Here is a 21,033-nt window from a genome sequence, read left to right on the forward strand (position 1 = left end):
TGAATTGCCTCTGGATGCTCCGGTTTCCTCTCACAGTCCAAGGACGCGCAGGTCAGGCGAATTGGCCATGCTACATTGCCCACAGTGTTAGGTGTATTAGGTCGAGGGAGATGGGTCTGAGTGGGTTACTCTTGGGTCGAAAGGCCTGTTTCCACACTGTAGGGAATCTAATCGAAGGGATTGTGATTTTTGTACATCAGCAATGGTTTCATATTTGTTTAACGGTTGTTCATTGCTATTTTTAAAATTATTGATTTTAAATTCCACCATATGTTATGGTGGGATTCAAACCTGCCTCTCCTGAACATTAGCTGAGGTTTTGGACAAATACCCTAACAATAATGTTATTACACCATCACTTCACCTGCTCACTGGTTGCTAATCCCTGAGCACTGATACATGAAGCTACACCCATTCTTCTAACATGACTGTGTGATCCTGAAGTCTTCCAGCACTCCAGTGATATCACTTAGTCTCTCTCCATGTAGTAACCCTCACTGTGTGGGTCTAATTGCTGCCTCTGTCAGCGTCTCTCACTCTTGCAGCTACTCTAGATCCTGAGCTAACAGAATTCTCCACTCCAGAGAGACGCAACAGCACCGGCCTGGGATGGAGTTTGGGATTTTCCAGATATCTGTTTGGGCTCATTTCCATTCTCCTTGTGTAACCCTCACTGCATCAGTCTAATTTCCCATTCTGTCTATCTCTCTGTCTCCTGTAGGTACTCAAGAAGTTACTGACTCAATAGACTTCCCAACTGCTGTGTGTCTCATCCATCACCTCATTGAAGATAGTTGGTCAGCCAGAGAGACAAAGGGAAGGGAGATCTGGAGCCTTCAATAAATCCTGCAGTGAGGTAAGATCACTCATAGTGCACAGAGCAGAGAGCAATGAGAGGGCTCCAAACATCACTTACAAGACATGACATAGATACAGTGCTGGAGGGGGAGCACAGTACAGTACAGTTACACCCCATGCTCAATCACCACGTCTACTTTAACTGATGTTGCACTGAGACAGCATCGGGAGTTCATAGTTATCAATTCAGTCCTGTGCTGTCTTAGTGAGCATCAGTACAACAGACGGGAGAGTAGGTCTCCGACGAGAGTTTGTGAATGCTGCCTGGGATATTTCTGTTCTGCGTTCTCCCTCCAACACTGTACTAAGATTCATTACTCTGCAACACTGTATCTGTGGCATGGCTTGTGCACCAGTGTCTTCAGTCATTTTTAACTCCTACAATAGTCCCTGTCCCTGTAACCTCCTCCCTTCCCGATAGTCCCTCCACATATTTGAAATGTACTGCATTCCAGACTACCATACCCATCGCTGTAACTTGCTTCAGTGTCTACAACATGCCTTATTTTGGTACACTAATCCTCTTTAACTGGATACAGAGTGATACAGCACGGAAACAGAACCTGTGGTCCAACTCTTCAATGCTGCCCATGTTACCTAAACTGAATGAGTCTCATTTGCCTGCCTTTGGCCCTTAGCTCTTCAAACCTTCTCCTCTCCATGTACCTGCTCAAATGTCTTTTCCATGCTGTAATTGTTCTTGTTTCTCCCATGTGCCTGAGGCAGTCTATTCCGTCTATGCACCATCCTCTGTGGATGATGTTCCCCCTCAGCTCCCTCTTTAAATCCTTGCTCTCTCACCTCCCGTTTATATCCTCTAGTTTTGGACTCACCTACCCTTGGTTATTCACCATTCTTAGAGTCACCCCTTGGCCTCCTCTGCCCAAGTGAAATATTTAGGACAATGTTACAAATATCTCCAACGTATGTAACAAAGTGCTGGCCAATGTCGGCAAATGTGCCAAATGTCGCTTTCCCCAACCTGTCCACCTGTGATGCCATTTCCGAGGAACAATGTAACTGGCACCCCCTGGTCTCTCTCTCTCTCTCTCTCTCTCTCTCTCTCTCTCTTTCTCTCTCTGGTCAACAACTCTGGCCAGAGCCCTTCCATTAACTGTATTAGTCCTCCCTGGTTTGTCTTAACAAAATCCAACAGCTGAATTAAACTCCATCTTTCATTCCTTGGTCCACTGGCCCAGTTGGTCAGTATCCCCTTTGATAACCGTATTTACTGCCCACGACACCATTCAATTGATCATCAACAAACTTTCGCACAATCACTCCTATATTTTCAACCAAATTGTTTATGTCGATGATGCACATCAGTGGACCCAGCCCTAATCCTTTCTTCAATAATGGAATCAAACCATATTCTTGTCATAACGCCGGACAGCATGGAAACTGACCCTTCAGTTGATACCCACCATCATCTAAAACTAAACTCTTCCCAGCTGCCTGTTGCTGGCCCATATCACTCCAACCCTTCCCTATTCACCTGTTTATCCAAATATCTTTTAAATGTTGTAATTGTACCCACATCAAACCCTTTTCTCAGGAAGTTCATTCCACACTCAAACCACCTTCTGTGCAGCAAATTGCCCCATATCTTTTTTTTTGAACACCTCTCCCCTCTAACCTTAAAAATGTGGCCCCTCCTCTTGAGACTCCCCCATCCTGAGGAAAAGGCAACTACCATTAAATTGATCTATGTACCTCATTTTTTTTCCATAAATCTTTATAGCATCATGTCTCAACCTCCAGGCTCCAGTGAAAAAAGACTCAGCCTATCCAGCCATTTTTCAGAACTCAGGCCTTCCATACCCAGCAATATCCTGGTAAATCTCTTCTGAACCCCCTGCAGCTTAATAATATCCTCCCTATAACTGGGGCGACCAGAACTGGACAGAGTATTGCAGAACAGGCCTCACAAATGTCTGTGCAATCTCAACATGACGTCCCATATCCTCCACTCAATGGACTGAGCAATAGTCAGGCATGCCAAGCACTGTTTTATCCATCCTGTGATGCAAACTTCAAGGATTATGTACCTGAACCCGGAGGTCCCTCTGCACTAAAACACTAACCGAAGCCTTAACATTAATTGTATAAGCTCTACCCTTGTGATGCATTTAATCGGATTCTGGAACTTGCCATGGCTTTGTGTTTTAAAACCTCCAGCACCACCTCTTTTATAACATGCACTCTTTTCAAGTCATAGAGATATACAGCATAGAAACAGACCCTTCAGTCCCTAACTCGTCCAGGCTTACCAGAAGATCTGAATAAATCCATTCCCTTTTCCAGCATTTGGCCCATATACGTCTACACCCTCACAATTCAGATGCCCATCCAGATACCTTTTAAATGTTGTAATTGTGTCAGTCTCCATTACTTTCTCTTTCAGCTCATTCCATACACCCATCACCATGTGTGTGAAGAAGCTGTCTCTTCAGTCCCTCTGTGAACCATTCACCTCTAACCTTAAACTTATGCCCTCCAGTTTTGGACTCCCCAACTTCTGGGAAAAGGCCTTGAATGCTTACCCTATCCATGGCCCCCATGTTTATTAAACCTCTGTAAGGTCACCCCTCAGTCTCCGATTCTCCAGTGACAGTAACCCCAGATTATTCACCAACAACCCGGGCAATACCTTGTTAATCTTTTCTGAGCCCTTTCAAGTTTGACAACATCCTTCCTGTAGCAGAGAGACTGGAATTGCAGAGAACTCCAATTGCGGTCTCATGTATTACTCCTGTTCCCTGAGTTCCCCAGTCTTTCTCCACAGTAAGTTCTGGAATGAAAAAATTGTTTAGGATCTTAGCAAATATCCTGCAGTTCCAAACATCGATGGCCTCATTGATTTTTAATGGACACTATTTTGTCCTGAGTTACTTATACACTCTTAATATACTGATACAATCACTTTTGGATTCCCCTTTCCTTCTCTGCTGAGGCTATTTCATTTAGCCTTTCTCCATTCCTGTTTTCCACCCAAAGTGTATTCCAACAGTCCCTGTATATCCTCAGGGATTCCCTTGATCCAGCTGGCTATACCTGACATGTGCCCCCTTTTCCTTGACCAGACCCTCAATGGACAGCCAGTGTTTCCGAATGCTGTCAGCATTGAGCTGCACACAAACAGGAACATGCTGGTGGTGATCGATCAGTTTATCTCACTTTTAAAATATTCTCACTTGCCAAACTTCCCTTTCCCTGTAAATAATTCCCTTCCCCAATCACATTTTGAAAGTTCCTGGCTAATACGATCAAGATTGGTCAGGCTCCATTTTATAACTTGCACTTGTGGACCAGGCCTGTCCTTTTCCAAAGCTGAATTTCAAACTACTAGAACTGTGGTCACTTTGGCAAAATGCTTTCCCACTCACACCTCAGTCCCTTTCCCTACCTTAATTCCTAAGGGGAGGTCAGGTTTTGCCCCTTTCTCTTTTCAGGCTATTTACATATTGATTGGGAGTTTTCTGGAACACAATTACCAAATTCCTCCCTTAAACACTGAACACTGGCAGTCCCAGTCTAGGTTTGGAAAGTTCAAAAACCGTGCCATTCCAGCCCTATTATTATGGTTGATATTTAAGATGTTCCGACATATTTGTTCCTCAGTCTGCCACAGATTATTCTGGGTCAGCAGTCCTATCGTATCAAAGTGATGACCCATTCTTATTTCTCAGTTCCACTAACATAGCTTCACTGGGCGATCCCACACGAATATCCTCTCTAAGTACTGCTAGGATGATTCATGCAATCAAAACCCCACCACCACACGTCCTCTCTTGCCTCGCCTTCCTGTAGCATCTCTACCTTTAAACAATGAACTGCCAGTCCTGCCCCTCCCTCAGCTGTGTTTCTGTAATAACTATAATATCCCAGTCCCATGTTCCAATCCATGCTTTTGAGTTCATCTTCCTTAGCTGTCTGACCCCTTACATTGAAATAAATGCAGTTTAATCATCAGTTTTCCCCCATTCCCTGCTATGTTCTTGCCTGCCTTGTCTGCTGAAATTGCTGTCTTTAACTCGTGCACCAGCCTCAATCTTCTTTCTGGCCTTACGTTTATTTAAGGTCCAACACCCTGCCAGAACAAGGTTATACCCTCTCAAGCAGCTCGAGCAATTCACCCCACCAGGATATGGATCCATCTCCTGCTCCCAGTTGAGGTGCCTTTCCCACCCTGTCTCCCTGTGCTGACACCTTTAGGGATCTATGGACTTGTCCTTCAAGGTCCCTGTATTCCTCAGTACTCCGCAATGACCTACCGTTCATTTTGTCTGTTCTTCTCTTATCGTACCTCGCACAGAGTATTACCTCACTTCAATCAGAACTAAACTCTGCTTAGATTATCATCCGATCGACATCAGACTGCAGATGGAGACCATCCTCCTCGCTGTGAACAACACCCTCACCTTTCATGTCATCTGCAAACCGACTGATGATACCTTCTGCTTTCACATCCGAGTTATTAATGTTCAATGGTTCCTGCACAGATCTCTGTGGTACACCCGGTGAAAGTATTCTGTCCACCAATTTTGCATCCAATTTGCCAACTTGCCTTGGAACCCAGTCCTTTTGGACCAGCCTTCCATGTTGGATCTTGTTTAAGGACTTATTCAAGTCCATGTAAACCACATCATCTGCACTGCCTTCATCAATATACTAAAGCACCATTTAAAAAAAAACTGAACTGAATTCCTCAGACAGTATCTTCCTCTGCCAAATCCGTGATGACTAAACCGAGTTGATCCTTACCTTTGCAAGTGTTGATTCATCCTCACAATTGTTTCCAATGATTTCCCTCCCCCCTGCTGTCAGGCTAACTGCTCTGTAATTACCTGGCCTACCCCGTTACCCTTTTTGAACAATGGAACCACATTAGTGATCCTCCAGTCATTCAGCACTTCACCTGTGGCCAGCAAAGTATTATATTTATCCACCAGGGCCCCAACAATCTCTGGGTAATTTGCATGGGGTCAAAGAATGCTGTTCCAGGCAGTGACACCCACATCCCATGAATGAACAAATAAAAATACAAATGTCCCTCCCTACCTCTGCAAACCCCTTCAGCTGCAGCAATCCGTACTGGCTTTGTAACACCGTTCAGACCCTGACCACTCTCTGTAACATTCTCACCACCTCCAGCACCTTCACCTCTCCATGTTCGTATCGTGTCGATAAACCTTGACAACGATTCCCCTTCCCATTGCCCTCCTCCTGCTAGCAGACCCATTGCAATCCCTTTAAAACTTACTCTAAAACTCTCTCTCACTTCAGGATTTAAAGTACTTTGTGGTGATCTTCTCAGCCTCATAATCTAATATGATCCATTTTATCCTGAGTGAGGGACCGGTGGGGATTTCTTGCTGAGTTTTTGTCTGTTTCAGTGGAATGTCCTTTTGTTGAGTATTTTACACTGTTCCTTCAAATGTTTTCCACTGTTCATTTACAGGCACATATTTCAGTCTGTTTAGCCTGTTTACCATGGTCAGTTCTCCTCTCAAACTCATGTAATTGGCTATTTTTGTTTCTAGTTGTAGCTTGTCCTTTCTGTGATTCACTTTAAAACTTTACATTTCTTTAAACTGCACTTTATCACAATTTCCCAGAGGATCTCTCCAGGTGACATTACTCATTCACGAAGTTTTATCACACAACAGTCTCTCTGAGACAGTTACGTCCCTCGCCAGTTGCACAATGTGTTATTCTAAGAAACACTGAAAAAAATTCTCTGAACTCCTCTTCCAATATCACTGTTGTCAGTGTGATTGTCCCAGCCTTTGCGAATATTGACGTTTCACTCAGTGTTCACCGTGCCTGTATTAAACATTCCAATGAATTCCTATTTATTGCAGTGATGAGCCATGAAATGCTGTTCGGTGGGTGGTCGAAAACTGTTCTGCTGTTTGTGTCCTTGGCAAGTAGGAGCCAGAGTTTACATTCAGACTGACTCTACTTCATGATCTGATGCCAAATCCTTTCTCGGTCATGCCTTTCTTACCCATTATTGTTAGCATCGTCCATTTTGCCTGAATTTGCACAAGGTTGTGAACCATTGAATATTTACGTTCCACCTTTTGTTCGCCCTGTAACCACATCTCTCTGGTGTCTAAATCCCTTTTATCTCTGTGTCACAAATCCATCTACCTTGTGCAGAGACTTTGTCCATTAATAAAAAACATAAGTTACTCGTTCCCACAATTTCCTGTCACAAATGGATTTGCTGATCGACAGTTTTAGTTAAACTTTGTCCCATCCTGTTCCTTTCTGTTGTCTTCAGTCACATTCCCACGCTGCTCTGATGCTTCATGTTTTCTCTTTGGATTTGGAAAGCTCCTTTCACCTGAAGCATGTCCCTGCATCCTCTCTGTCAGTTTAAAGCCCTGTCCATAAATCTACCAATGTGATTGGCCAGGACATTGTTCCACTGGAACTGTGCTGGGACCAATCTGAATGGATTTTTTAAAAAATCAGGTATGGGAAGTGGGTGTCTCTGTCTGACTAGCCTTTATTGCCCATCCCTTGCTGCCCTTGAGCGAAGCAGCTGGCTCGCCCATTTCACAGGGTCATTGAGAGGCAAACACTTTGCTGTGGGGATGTCCTGCAGACCACATGAGAGTGAACTGTTGTCTTTCTCTGTGTTTGGATTTTTATCAATACTTATTTATGGATTGTTAATTCCAATTATTAAAACATATATTCATTTAAAATTCCACATAGTTAGAAGTTAGAAAGAAGAAGGGGGGTGGTCACTTTGTTGGGACTGTATTGTAGACTGTTGTAGACCCAACAGATACCAAAGGAGCAGATGTATAGAGAGATTGCAGATAACTATAGGAATAATAGAGGAGTGCAGGCTGGAGATTTTAATATTCCCTGTATTGACTGGGCCACCTAGAGTATAAAAAGACCTGGACGGAGAGCAATTTTTCAAAGGTGTCCAAGGAAGGTTCCTAAATCAATATGCAGAGGGCCCTACTCTACTCAGGCAGGTGCAACAGTGGACCTCCCCTCAGAAAACGAGGTCGGGCAAGTGACTGAAGTGTCATTCAGAGAGCACTTTGGGTCCAGTGCCCACAACTGTCTTCGTTTTAACATAGTTATGGAAAAAGATCAGCAGCTCCACAGATTGAAGAGGAATACTGGAACAGGGCCAGGTTTGGGGCCATTCTGCAGGATCTGGCCAGCGTCAATGCTGTGAAATTAAAATTGCACAACGCCCAGTTATAATCCAACTCGCTTTGGAAGCGCTGGTGATCACTGTAACAGATGAAAGGCTTAAACTAAATTTTTTTGATATTATGTTCTATGACACTGCCATCCTGTTGCTATAAATTCTGTACCTCAGGATTGTGCTCCACAACCACCTGATGAAGAAGCAGTGTTCTGAAAGCTAGTCCTTTCAAATAAACCGGTTGGACTGGAACCGAGTGTCGGGTGATTTTTAACTTAGTACACCCCCAGTCCGACACCAGCACCTCCACATTATGATTCCAATCGATTGGGTGAGTCCGTTTAAAGGAAAAGGAACAACTGGCAAATGGGAGGCTTTTCAAAGTGTGATTTGAAGAATCCAGGACCAGTCTGCCCCATTGGGATAAAGGGAAAAGCTGTCAGGGTTAGGGATCCTTGGCTGGTGAGGGATAATAAGGCTCTGGTCTTGAAATGAAGACTGCATACATTGGGTTTAAGAATTTCGTATCTATATATTCTTAAAGACACGATCAATCTGTGGAGACCCTACAATCCTTTCAGTCCCTGTAATACTCCCAATCTGCAGAAGTCATTCCAATGCCTGTGACTCTTTCAATACAGTTCCTCCAAGACCCTCTATCTATGTGATATCTTTTCATTGCCAGCACCCACCCTGTCAATGTAAGCTCCTCCAGTGTCTCCATCCATCTACTCATTTCCACAATCTTCTCCAGCTCTTCCATGTGTAAACATCACCCTCCCCTCCAACCCTTCCCACTCTGACCAAACTGGAGGAGGTTACTAACGCTCCCTAATCTGTGAAACTGTCTCCAACCAAAATTGCTGTCTTTGTCACTTGGAGAATCTGTCTGACTCCACACCCCCTTTATCTAAATAACCTGCAGCACCTAAGCCTTCCTGTGTCTATAAACATCTTCAGTGATGACTACCCTCCATACGTCTATTTGTTTTTCCAATCTGTACAACCCACTTTATCTCTGTACCCAGCTCCATTCACCTGAAACATTCCTGTCTGTGTAAAACACCCCATCCTACCAACATCCTTATCCCTGTAAACTGCTCCATTCCTCCCAACCTCCCCATCTCCATGAACTCCTGTAGGCCCGACAGCTCTCCACATTTCTGTAACCTCCTGTAGCTCTATGCTCCTCCCTCCCTGTGAAAGCACCTCCAGTCCCACAATTCTCCCAGTCTGGGTCATCTGCTCCAGATCAGAGCATTGCTGTCTCTGTTACCTCATACAACTTTAGCAACGCCTCCTATTTGTGTCACTTCATTCAGATCGCATCCTCTCCCGCTTCCCGAAACCTCTTGCTGCCACCACAACCCTTGCTATTTAAAGCATGGAATAGCACATTCCAGTACAAGCCCTTCCGCCCACAATATTGTGATGACCTTTTATCCTACTCTGAAGATGAAACGAACCTACATACCTTACATTTTACTATCATTGATGTGCGTATCCAAGAGTTGCTTAGATGTCTGTAATGTGTCTGAATCTATTACCATGGCTGGCAGTCTATTCCACGCACCCACTACACTCTGTGTAAATAACATACCAGTCCCATCCATGCCGACAGGATATCCCAACTCAATCTAGTCCTACCTGCCAGCACCTGGCCCATATCCCTCTGATATCTGAGCTAAACCTTCCGCCAATTGCCTTAAACTTATGTCCCCTTGTGATAGCCATTTCGCCATGGGAAGTAGTCTCTAGTTATCCTCTCTATCTATGCCTCTCATTCCCTTGTAAACCTCTATCAAGTCACCATTCATTCCTCCTTCGCTGTGATCAGAAAAGCCCTCGCTTCCACAACCTACCTTCAATGGGCATGCCCTCCCGTCCAGGTAGCATCCTGCTCAATCTCCTCTGCACTGTCTTTAAAGCTTCCACGTCCTCCCTATAATGAAGCGAACAGAACTGTTCACAATATTCGAAGTGTGGTCTAACTGGGGTTCTGGAGAGCTGCAGCAAAATCTCACATCTCTTAAATTCAATCCCCCTGCTAATGAAAGCCAACACACCATCCGCCTTCTTAACAGCCTGTCAACTTGGGTGGGAACCTGAGGGACACAGGATCCCTTTGTTCCTGCACGCTGCTAAGAATCCTGCCTTTAACCACGTAAAGGTTTTCTGCAGAATCCTCCAATCTAAAACTATCCCTATCTTTGCAATTTCCTCCAGTCCCTACAACATTCATAAACTGTGAAACCTCCTCAAGTCAATATATTCCTAATGTCTGCAAAATCCTCCCGTCCTGATGTCCCTCCATATCTCTGTAACCCACACCATCCTCCAGTGCCCTTCTGGGGAACATTGCAGAGGAAGGAGGAGTTGGAGAGTCTGGGCCATGTTACGAGGTATGAAGGACTGCAGAACCTGGAGGATGGTACAAATGTCGGAAGGGACGTGGGACTTGCAGAAGGTTAGAAGTTCCGGGATTCATTGAACCTGCAGGATGGGACAGGGGATGGCTTGTGGAACCTGGAGGATATTATGATTTGAACCACAGGTAATTTTTGATTGGACCATTCAGCCAATCTTACAGTCATAGAGATGTACAGCATAGAAACAGACCCTTCATTCCAACCCAGCCATGGCGGCAGGATATTCCAACCCAATCTAGTCCCACCTGCCAGTACCTGGCCTATCTCCCTCCAAACCCTTTCTATTCATATATCCATCCAAATGCTTCTTAAATGTTGCAATTGTACCATCTGTAAGATTGGCTGAAAGATCCAATCAAACATTACCTGTGGTTCAAATTATAACATCCTCCAGGTTCCACAACCCATTCATGGTCCCATCCTGTAGATCAGATACCCCAACCCAATGTAGTCCCACCTGCTAGCACCCGGCCCATCTCCCTCTAAACCCTTCCTATTCAGATACCCATCCAGGTGCCTTTTAACTGTTGCAATTGTACTAGCTTCCACAACTTCCTCTGGCACCTCTTCCGTACATACACTATCCTCTACGTGAAAAAGTTGCCCCTTAGTTCTCTTATATATCCTTCTATTCTTACCCTAAACCTCGCCCTATAATTCTGGAAACACATACCCCAGGAGAAAGACTTTGTCTATTTACCCTATCCATGCCCCTCTTGATTTTATAAATCTCTATAAGGTCACCCTCAGCCTCCGACACTCCAGGAAAAACAACCATCACCTGTTCAAACTCTCCCTACAGCTCAGCCCGGGCAACATTCTTGTAAATCTTTTCTGAACTCTTTCAAGTTTCATAACATCCTTCCGATATGAAGTAGAATAGAGTTGCATGCAGTATTCCAAAAGTGACCTCACCACTGCCCTGTACAGCCGCAACATGACCTCCCAACTCCTGTACTCAATACTCTGACCAATAAAAGAATGTATACCAAGCGCTGCCTTCGCTATCCTAACTACCTGTGACTCTACTGTCAAGGAACTCTGTATTTCATTTGAAAAATTGCATAGACGGGTAGAGTGGCCCGAGGTCTTCTGGGTAATGCTAGTTCAGTCTAAGCTGGTAGGCAGAGCCAGTGAAATATTTGCAGCGCTGTCTGATGAATGGTCGAGAGATAATGCACATGTCAAACAGGCTGTTTTAAGTCCTTATGGATTGCTTATGAAAGGGAAGCCACTACAATTCCCTTTACCGTACCATCGCTATCTGTCAAAGCTCCTTCAGGTCTATATCCTCCGAATTGTTGAAACCTGCTCTTACCTTTGCAACTCCCATTATTTCCTAACATTGTTGTGTCTCTTAAACCACCCCTATCAGTTTAATCTCCTCCACTGCATACAACACTCCTAGTCTGTGTAATCTCTTCACATCCTTCAGTTTCTATATTCCTATGTATTGGTGTGATTGCTTTGTGGCCATTGTATTCTCGTTTATATCTGCAAAAGGCTCCGCTCACTGCAGTACATCCTAGCTCATAAGTGAATCTGGTCTCTTACAAGCTTCTCTACGACTCTCTCCTCCAGTATCTATAAGCTTCCCTATCCCTGTCGTAACTTGCAGCATGTACACCACTCTCTCTCTGACATACCTTCCAGTGCATAAACTCATCTCTCCTTCTAACTTTATCCAGTCTACAACTTCCTCCCTATCCGTGCAACATTATCCAGTCTATATCATCTTCCATGTGTTTGCAACATTCTGCAGTCCAGACCACCCTCCCTTTCCCTGTAATATTCTCCAGTCCATACCATCCTCCCTCTCACTGTGATATTCTCCAGATCCCACACCTGTTGTTAAATGTACGACATCCTGGAATCCTGTGAATGTTTCTACGCCCTGATCAACATAGTCCATGTAACAATCCACAACCCTATACACATCCCTCTCTCTGGAATATCATCAAAGACGCTTTATCTCTCTAACTTCCTCCAAGCAATAAAATGTTTTCTCCTGCGAACATTCTGTAGCAACTGTAACTATGTTTAACCCTGCAACATTGTCGCGCCCTCAAACTTCTCTCCCACTCTGTGGCCTCTATCCATCCCTCAAAGGCCCTCTCTCGGTGACACGCGCCATGCATTTGCAACAAGGCAGATGGAATGACAGCATTAACTGAAGGGAACAGATATGATCGAACTGTTATTGTGGAGGGGTGGCTGCAGAATGACCGTGGCTGGGATGTGATTATTGAGGGGTCGTAGGGATTTAGGCAGGATCAGCAAAAAACCAAACAAGGTCCTGTTTTGTTGTGAAGAAAGAATGCAGTCAGTGCATTAGTGAGAGAGCCAATTTAATCTGGGAATCAAAATATCGAGTCATTTTGAATGGACAGCTTCCAAATAGCAAGGGGGATCTGGAAGATCAAATCACAATCCATGCTCGTTGTTAAGTTGGTTGCAATATTTTCTTGGTGATAGTAGACAGAGGTATGTGGAGTGGTCAATTTCTGATTGGACGTCTGTGGCCAATGCTGTTTCACAAGGATCAGTGCTGCGATGTCTGTGTGTAATTTATATCTGTGATTCAGATGAAAAGGTCAGCAGTTTGAGTGGTAATTTTGCGGACGACATTTGGAAAGGCATGTAATGATTAGGGATAGTTAAGGGAATTGTGGATAGTGAGGAAGAGTGTTAAAGGTTGCAGTAGTATGTAGATCAGCTGGAACGCTGGGCAGAGATGTGGCAAATTGAATTACATCGGGACAGGTGTGAAGTGATGCATTTATGAAGCCAAATGGAAGAGAGTAGTACACTAATTGACTAGTTGGAAACATTGATAAACAGAGAGACATTGGAAGCAAATCCACAGCTCCCTCAAAATAACAACACAACAGGATGTGGTGATAAAGGAGGAGTATGGTAGGTTTCCCTTCATTGGTCACAGTATTGAGTACAGATGTTTGCATGTCATGTTGTGACTGAATGAAACTTCAGTCGGCCATGTTTGGAAGGTTGCTTGTCGTTCTCATCGACACACCATAGGAAGGGTGTGGAGGCTTTGGGGAGCGTGCAACAGAGGGTTGGCAGAATGTTGCCTGGATGAGAATGTGTTTACTGTTAGGAGGTTGGACGCAGTTGGATTGTTTTGCGTGAGTATCGGAGACTGAGGGGTGACCTGGTACAGGTATATAGCATTAGGAGAGACGTGAATAGTGTAGATAATTGGAATCCTTCTTCCAATGTAGAAATATCAAATATTAGGGCGCATCGGTTTAAGGTGAGAGTGAGAAGTTTTAAGTGAGATGAATGAGACCAGTTGTCTTTACCGAGAGGGTGGAAGCTGCTCAGGAGGTGGGAGAGGTGGAAATAAGAGCAAAGTTTTGAAGGGCATGTAGACAGAAACATGAACAGGCAGAGAATAGAGGGATATCGCCCATGTGCAGGCAGATGGGATTAGTTTAGAATAGCATCATTGTCAGTACAGCCATGGTGGGCCGAAGGGCCTATTACTCTGCTGTACTGTCCGATTTTCTAACTTCACGGCATCTACCCTGTCAAAGCCCCTCAGAATCCTGGATGTTTCATTCAATTTCTTTCCCATTCTTCAAAATCCCATTCGGTTCAAGGGCAATCTACTCCACCTCTTCACATTGGAAAATCCCGCCATCTCCTGGATCAGCCGAGTGAACCTTCCCTGGCCTGCCTCCAACACAAGAATGTCTTTCCTTAGGGCACACATACTATTCATTATAATCTAGGTGTGGTCTGACTTGTACCTTGCATCGTTTTAGCAAGACCCCCCTATTTTTAGACTCCATTCCCTTTGTAATAAATGACAACATTTGATTTGCCTTCTCTATGACCTGCTGATCCTGTAAGCTACCTGTTTCAGATTGATACACAACGATTCCCAAAATCCTTTGTGCAGTCAGTCTGAAACCAAACCTTGTTAGTCTGACAGTAAGTCGGGAACGTGCTGGAATGTGTTTAAAAGGATATGACAATAATTGATAACTGGATGTTTAGAAACAAAGGGAGCTGTATGATTTTATAAAAGTGGAATATTTTTAAATCTTTTGGATTCTATATTTTGGTGTGACCTTAAATGGCAGAATAGATAAGGTTGGGGGAGGCTAGTTGCGGTAGAGGGATATTTGAAATTTCAGAAGCATTTTGACAAGTTTTCACAGGGGCAAATCTTAGCTTGTGAGAGAATAGGGCCCCTGAAAGGTCAATGAGGCTGTCTGTGTGGAATCACTGCTGATGGGTGAGATACTGAACACATATTTTGTTTTTGGATTTACTGTGGTGAAAGACATGGAAGCTCGGAAACTTGGGAAAATACATAGTGATGTCTTGAAAAGAGTGCACATTGGAGAACAGGAGGTGCTGGATGTCTTAAAATGCAATAAGTTAGATAAAACCTTGGGACATGGTCAGATGTATCCCAGCGCCTTGTGAGAAGCAAGGGAAGAAATTACAGGGCCCCTTCCAGAGATATTTGTTGCATCGACAGCTACTACGGACCAGTGAGACTGATGGCAGGGTGATAAGGTGTTGGACGAGATTCTGAGAGAAACGATCATCGTGCATTTGGAAAGGTAAGGACAGATTAATGATCATCAGCATGGCTTTGTGCACGGGGAATCATGCCTCAAACCTGAGTGTGGAGGTAGACAAGTGAGACGTCAAAGCAGAGCAGTACACGATGTCCACATGAAGGTTATCAAGGCCTTTGACAAGGTTCTGCATGGCAGACTGGTTAGTAAGTTTAGATCAGACATAACCAGGGAGCGCTCACTAATTGGATACAAAACAGGATTGACTATAGGAGACAGAGCATGTTCATAGAGGGTTACTGCTCAAACTGCAGGCCTGTGACCAACGGTGTACTATAGGGTTCGGTGCTGGGTCACTGTTGTGCATCATTTGTATAAACAGTTTGGCTGATAGTACAGGAGTCATGGTTAGCAAGTTTGTGAGTGAGACTGAAATTGGTGATAATGTGGACAGTGAAGAGGGTTATCGAAGAGTACAATGGGATCAACAGTACTGCTGGACCAGTGAGGTTAGGAATAACAGGTGGAGAAATCCAAGAAGTTGTATTGTGGTAAAGCAGACCAGGCTGGACTTGTACAATTAATGTTCGGGCCCTGGGTCGTGTTGTCAATCAGTGACCCAGGGACGCAGGTACACAGTTTTTTGAAAGTAGCGTCACAGGTAGACAGGCTGGTGAAGCAGGTGTTTGGGAGGGTTACCCTTCATTGGGCAGAGCATTGAGAGTAGGAGTTGGAATGTCATGGTGTATCTGTACAGGACATTAGTGAGGCCTCTGTATAAACATTGTTGATTATCTGGTAAAAATCAACTTGTTCACGTATGTCCTTTAGTGAGGGATATCTGACATTCTTACCTGGTCTGGCTCACATGTGACTCCAGTCACACAGCAATATGGCTGACTCTGAGCTGCCTCTGGGCAATTAGCAGGAGGGCAATGTATGCTGGTCCAACCGGTGACATCCTCAGGCCGTGAATGAATCAATGAAAAAATACATATGTCTATCCCTACCTTTGCAAACAGCTCTAGCTACAGCAATCCGTACTGGCTTTGTAATGTTGTTCAGGCCTTTGCCCCTCTCTGTAACACTCTCACCACCTCCAACACCTTCAATCCTCCCTGTTCCACTACTCTGATTAAACACTGACAATGTTTCCTCTTCCTACTGCACTCCTCCACATTTCTAAATGTTAGTTACTTCAGAATTGATCGGTTCTTTTTCATCTCTTAATCAAATCGGCCAAGACCGTCTGAAGTGAGGAAAGAGCATTGGGAAGGTGTTGAGCACCTCGAGACTTTCTGTGGGGAAAACGGGAATCCAGGAGAAAACAGCACAAGGAGCGCGCTGTCACACCTCCACCCCACCCACCCCCTTTCCATGTCCACCTTCTGCCTCAAGTGTAACAGAGTCTGTGGAAGGCCACATCGGTCTGGACAGCCAACTCCAGACTCTCCCACCCCCACTGAGAGTGGGAGAGAGTCAGCCTCATCTGTGAGCCACCGCCAAAGAGATGATGAGATAGGAAGGTTGAATCCCCTCACAATTATCCCAGTGCCTTTGTTACAAATTCAAACAATTACCTGTTAATGCACTGTCTAATAATGTGCTATCACTCAGTATCTCTCCATGTGGTATCCCTCACTGTGTCAGTCTATTTACTGCCTCTGTCAGCATTTCTCCCTCTTACAGATGGTCTGAGATCATGAGTCAACAGAATTGTCCATTCCAGAGAGATGCAGCAGCACAGACAAGGGATGGAGACTGGGATTATCGAGATCTCTGCTGGACTCAGTGCCACTCTGCATGTGTTCTCCTCATTGCATCAGTCTAATTTCCCATTCTGTCTATTTCTGTCTCATGCAGCTCATCAGGATGTTCCTAACTCCTGTCTCATCCATCACCTCATTGAAACTGGTTGGTCAGCCAGAGAGAGATGGAGAAGGAGATCTGGAACCTTCAGTAATTCCTGCAGTTGTTAAGATCGCTCACAGTAAACAGCACAGGGTGGAGGTAGTAGACTTCTATATTCAGACTTGGAAGACAGGACAGAGATACAGAGCTGGGTAAGGAACAACAACATTCTAGGCTTCATTCCCACCATCTTGTGAGGGTCCTGCTTTCATCTCTTCTGTACTGGTCCTCAATGCGACAGCACAGGGGATCGCAAGCATCAATCCTGGCCTATGCTGTTTTAGTGATCTCTGTAATATTCTCCAGTCCCGATAATGCTTCCTCTGTTTGGAATCTCCTCTAGTCCACATCATTCTATGTGTCTTTGTCTCTGTCTCTGTCAGGTTCTCCAGTCCCTAACACCCTAATCCCTAACCTTCTGCAGTAGATACTAAATTCCTTCATCCATGTAAACCCTAACAGGCCTGTCTATCCCTGTAAGCTTCTCCCACCAATACCACCCTCCATGTATTTGTCTTTAACCACCCCATCGGTACCTACCTATGTAACCTTCTCCAGCTCCTACAACCCTTCCTTAGCTGTGAAAAATTTGTAATCTCCTTATCCTTCTCCAATTCTTTGATCTTTATCTTGTTAAATTTCACCCTCATTCCCGACACCATACCCCTCCCGACCATAGAAACCTCTTTCAGTTTGTGCAACGCTCCCCATTTGTGTAACTGTCTCCAACCCAGTAACCTGGCATTCTCCATTGCCTTCCTATCTATGTAGCCTCCAGAGCCCAGAAGCCTTCTTATATCTGTAAATGTCTTCAGTCAAGACAACCTTCCATATCTCTGTTAGTATCCACAATAATCTCCGAGATGAAACAGCCCCCTGTCTGTGCTTCTCAGTCTGCCTGCCTCTTCCTATCTCCATCCCTATCTCCAGAATCTAATCCAGCTCCCTCGATCTCTGTAAATTCCTTAAATCCCCAAATCCCTTTGTCCCACTGACATTCTTGAACAGATGTAACTCTGTATAACTCTTAACATGCTTGAGCCCCCGTAAGCCTCCCTATCTCTGTAAACTCTACTCATCTGTTCAACCCCCACTACTGAGGAATGACTCCCTGTATTCGCCATAAGGAAGATGGAATGACAGTGAACAGATATGATGGAACTGTCATTCTGGAAATGAAGCTGCAGAATGACCATCGCTGGGAAGTGAATACTGAAGGGTTGTTGGGATAGAGTCATAGAGTCTGAGAGATGCGCAGCATGGAAACCGACCCTTCGGTCCAACCCATCCACGCTGTGCAGCTATCCCAACCCAATTTAGTCCCAATAGGCAGACTAGGCAAAAAGCCAACAAGTTATGAAGGAAGTATGAGGTTAATGCATTAATGAGACAGTCATGTAGATCTGAATATGAAAAGTAGAGCTGAGAATAAGCAAGTAGCAGCAACCTCTATCAGGAATTCTTTTGTAGGCACCAAACAGTGATGGGAATGTCAATATAGTGACAGTCGGGACACTGAATGTACTTATGGCAAGGGCAATACAGTAACTGTGTGTGACAGTGGTCTCCATGCCGACTGATACAGCAACGAGCCTGTTGGATTGAATTTGTTGGTGTGAATATAAATGGCAGAATTGTAAGGGTGTAGGAGGGGTGTACTGGTATAGGGGATATGGTGTATTTGAATTATCAGAAGCCTTTATGAAAGTTTCAATAAGGGCGAAAGAGTAACTTGGGAGAGAATAGGGCCCCTTAAAGATCAATAATGTCACCCATGTGTGGAACCAGAGGAGATGGGTGAGATATTAGACAAAATAGTGTTGTCAGTATTTACTGTGGAGAAAGACATGGAAGCTCGGGAACGTGGGGAAATAAATAGTGATGTCTTGGAAAGAATCCTCAACAGAGAAGAGAAAGTGCTGGAATCTTAAAACAAATAAAGGTAGATCAGTCCTCAGTAGCTCATTAGGTCGATCCTAGAATATTGTGGGAAGCTAGGGAAGAGATTGCAGGATCCCTTACAGAGATATGTATATTATCAACAGGCACAGATAGATGTTGGAAGTCTGGAGGTTGGCTAACGCTGTCCCATCACTGAAGGACTGCAGGGAAAAGCCAGGAAATTACAGCCCAGTGAGCCCAGTGATGGGGAAGTTGTTGGAGGAGATTCTGAGGGAAAGGACCTCCTTACATTTACAAAGGCAAGGGCTGATTCGAGATGGTCAGCATGGCTTTGTGAGTGGAAAACCACGTTTCACAAACAGGATTGACTCTTCGAGGAGGTGGCCAAAGATAGATGAAGGCAGAGCAGTCAACGTTGTCTACATGGACTTTAGCATCTAATCAAGAGGAAGAAGGAAGCTTACTTAAGGTCGAGGAAGCAAGGATCAGACAGGGTTCCAGAGAGTTACATTGGATGGCACGGTGTCTCAGTGGTTAGCACTGCTACCTCATAGCACCACGGACTCCATTTCGATTACAGCCTTAGGCGACTGTCTGTGGGGAGTTTGCGCATTCTCCCTGTGGGTTTCCTCCAGGTGCTCCGGTTTCCCCCCCACAGCCCAAAGATGTGCCAGTTTGGTGGCTTAGCCTTGCTAAATTACCCATAGTGTTTAGGGATGGGTAGGTTTGGTGCATTAGTCAGTGCAAATGGAGAGTAATAGGGTGGGGGAATGGGGCTGGGTTGGATATTGTTTGGAGGGTTGATATGGAGGTGTTGGGCCAAATGGCCCGTTTCCACACAGTAGGGATTCTCTGAAGGTACCAGGAAAGAACCAAGAGATGGACTTAGGGCAACTAGAAGGGTGCATGAAAAAGCATTGTTGGGAAGGATTAAGGAAAACCATGAGGCATTCTCCATTTATGCGAGGAACAAGAGCAAGGCCAGAGTGAGGATAGGGCCGGTCAGGGATAGTGAAAGGAACTTGTGCCTGGAGTCACAGGAGGTAGGGGAGGTCCTTAATGAATACTATGCCTCAGTATTCACTGCTGAGAAGGGTCTTGTCGTTTGTGAGGACAGCGTGAAACAGGCTAATGTACGTGAACAGGTGGATGTTAAGAAGGAGGATGTGCTGAGAATTTTGTAAAAGATAAGGACAGATAAGTCGCTGAACCAGACTGGATGCGTCGAAAGTTACTACAGGAACCGAGGGAGTGGATTACTGAGCACCTGGTGATGACCTTTGCAGCCTCACTGTCCACTGGAGTCAGACCAGATGATTGGAGGCAGGAAAATATTATTCCCTTGTTCAGGAAAGGGAATATCCTGGGAATTGCACACCTGTCAGTCTTATGTCTGTGGTATGCAGATTATTGGAGAGGTCTCTGGGAGACAGGATTTATTATTCCTTGGAAAACCATAGTTTGATTAGAGATAGTCAGCATGGTTTTGTAAGGGGCAGGACATGCCTTACAAGTCTTATTGAATCTTTAGAGAATGTGACAAAACATCTTTATGGCTCATTCAGAAAGTATAGAGGCATGGGGTACAGGGAAACCTGTCTGTCTGGATACAGGATTACTGGCCCACAGAAGACAGAGGGTGATGATAGATGGAAAGCATTCATCCTGGTGCTCAGTGACCAGTGGTTTTCTGCAGGGAGAGGTTACAGGACCTCTGCTGTTTGTGAGTTTAGGAATGACTTGGATGTGTGATTAAAAGAGGGGTTAGTAAGTTTCCCAATGACACAAAGGTTGGTGGAGTGGTTGATCGTGTGGAGGGCTGTTGTAGGTTGCAACAGAACATTGACAGGATGCAGAGTTGGGCTGAGAAATGGCAGATGGAGTTCAATCTGGGAAAAGTGTGAAGTCATTCATTTTGAAGATTGAATTTGAATGCAGAATACAGAGTTAAAGGCAGGATCTTTAGCAGTGTGGAGGAAAGAGGGATCTTGGGTTCCAAGTCCATACATCTCTCAAAGTAGCCACCCAAGCTGATTGGCTTGTTAAGAAGCAATATATTGTGTGGGATTTCATTAGTTTGGGGATTGAGTTTTAAAGCTGTGAGGTTATGCTGCAGCCCTATAGAGACCTAGTTCCACCCCACTTGGAATATTGTGTTCAGATTTGGTCCCTTCATTGCAGGAAGGATGTGGAA

General features: G+C 44.7%; 1 long non-coding RNA gene across 1 annotated transcript in view; it reads left to right on the plus strand.

Moving 5' to 3' along the window:
• Positions 1-21,033, plus strand: part of LOC140483962 (uncharacterized) — a 77,388-nt gene that overhangs the window by 12,176 nt on the left and 44,179 nt on the right. Inside the window, exon 3 of the long non-coding RNA XR_011962101.1 lies at positions 722-856. This is a non-coding gene — a long non-coding RNA (uncharacterized lncRNA). The remainder of the gene's footprint in view (positions 1-721; positions 857-21,033) is intronic.

This window comes from Chiloscyllium punctatum, chromosome 12 (assembly GCF_047496795.1).
Source record: "Chiloscyllium punctatum isolate Juve2018m chromosome 12, sChiPun1.3, whole genome shotgun sequence".
NCBI lineage: Eukaryota > Metazoa > Chordata > Chondrichthyes > Orectolobiformes > Hemiscylliidae > Chiloscyllium > Chiloscyllium punctatum.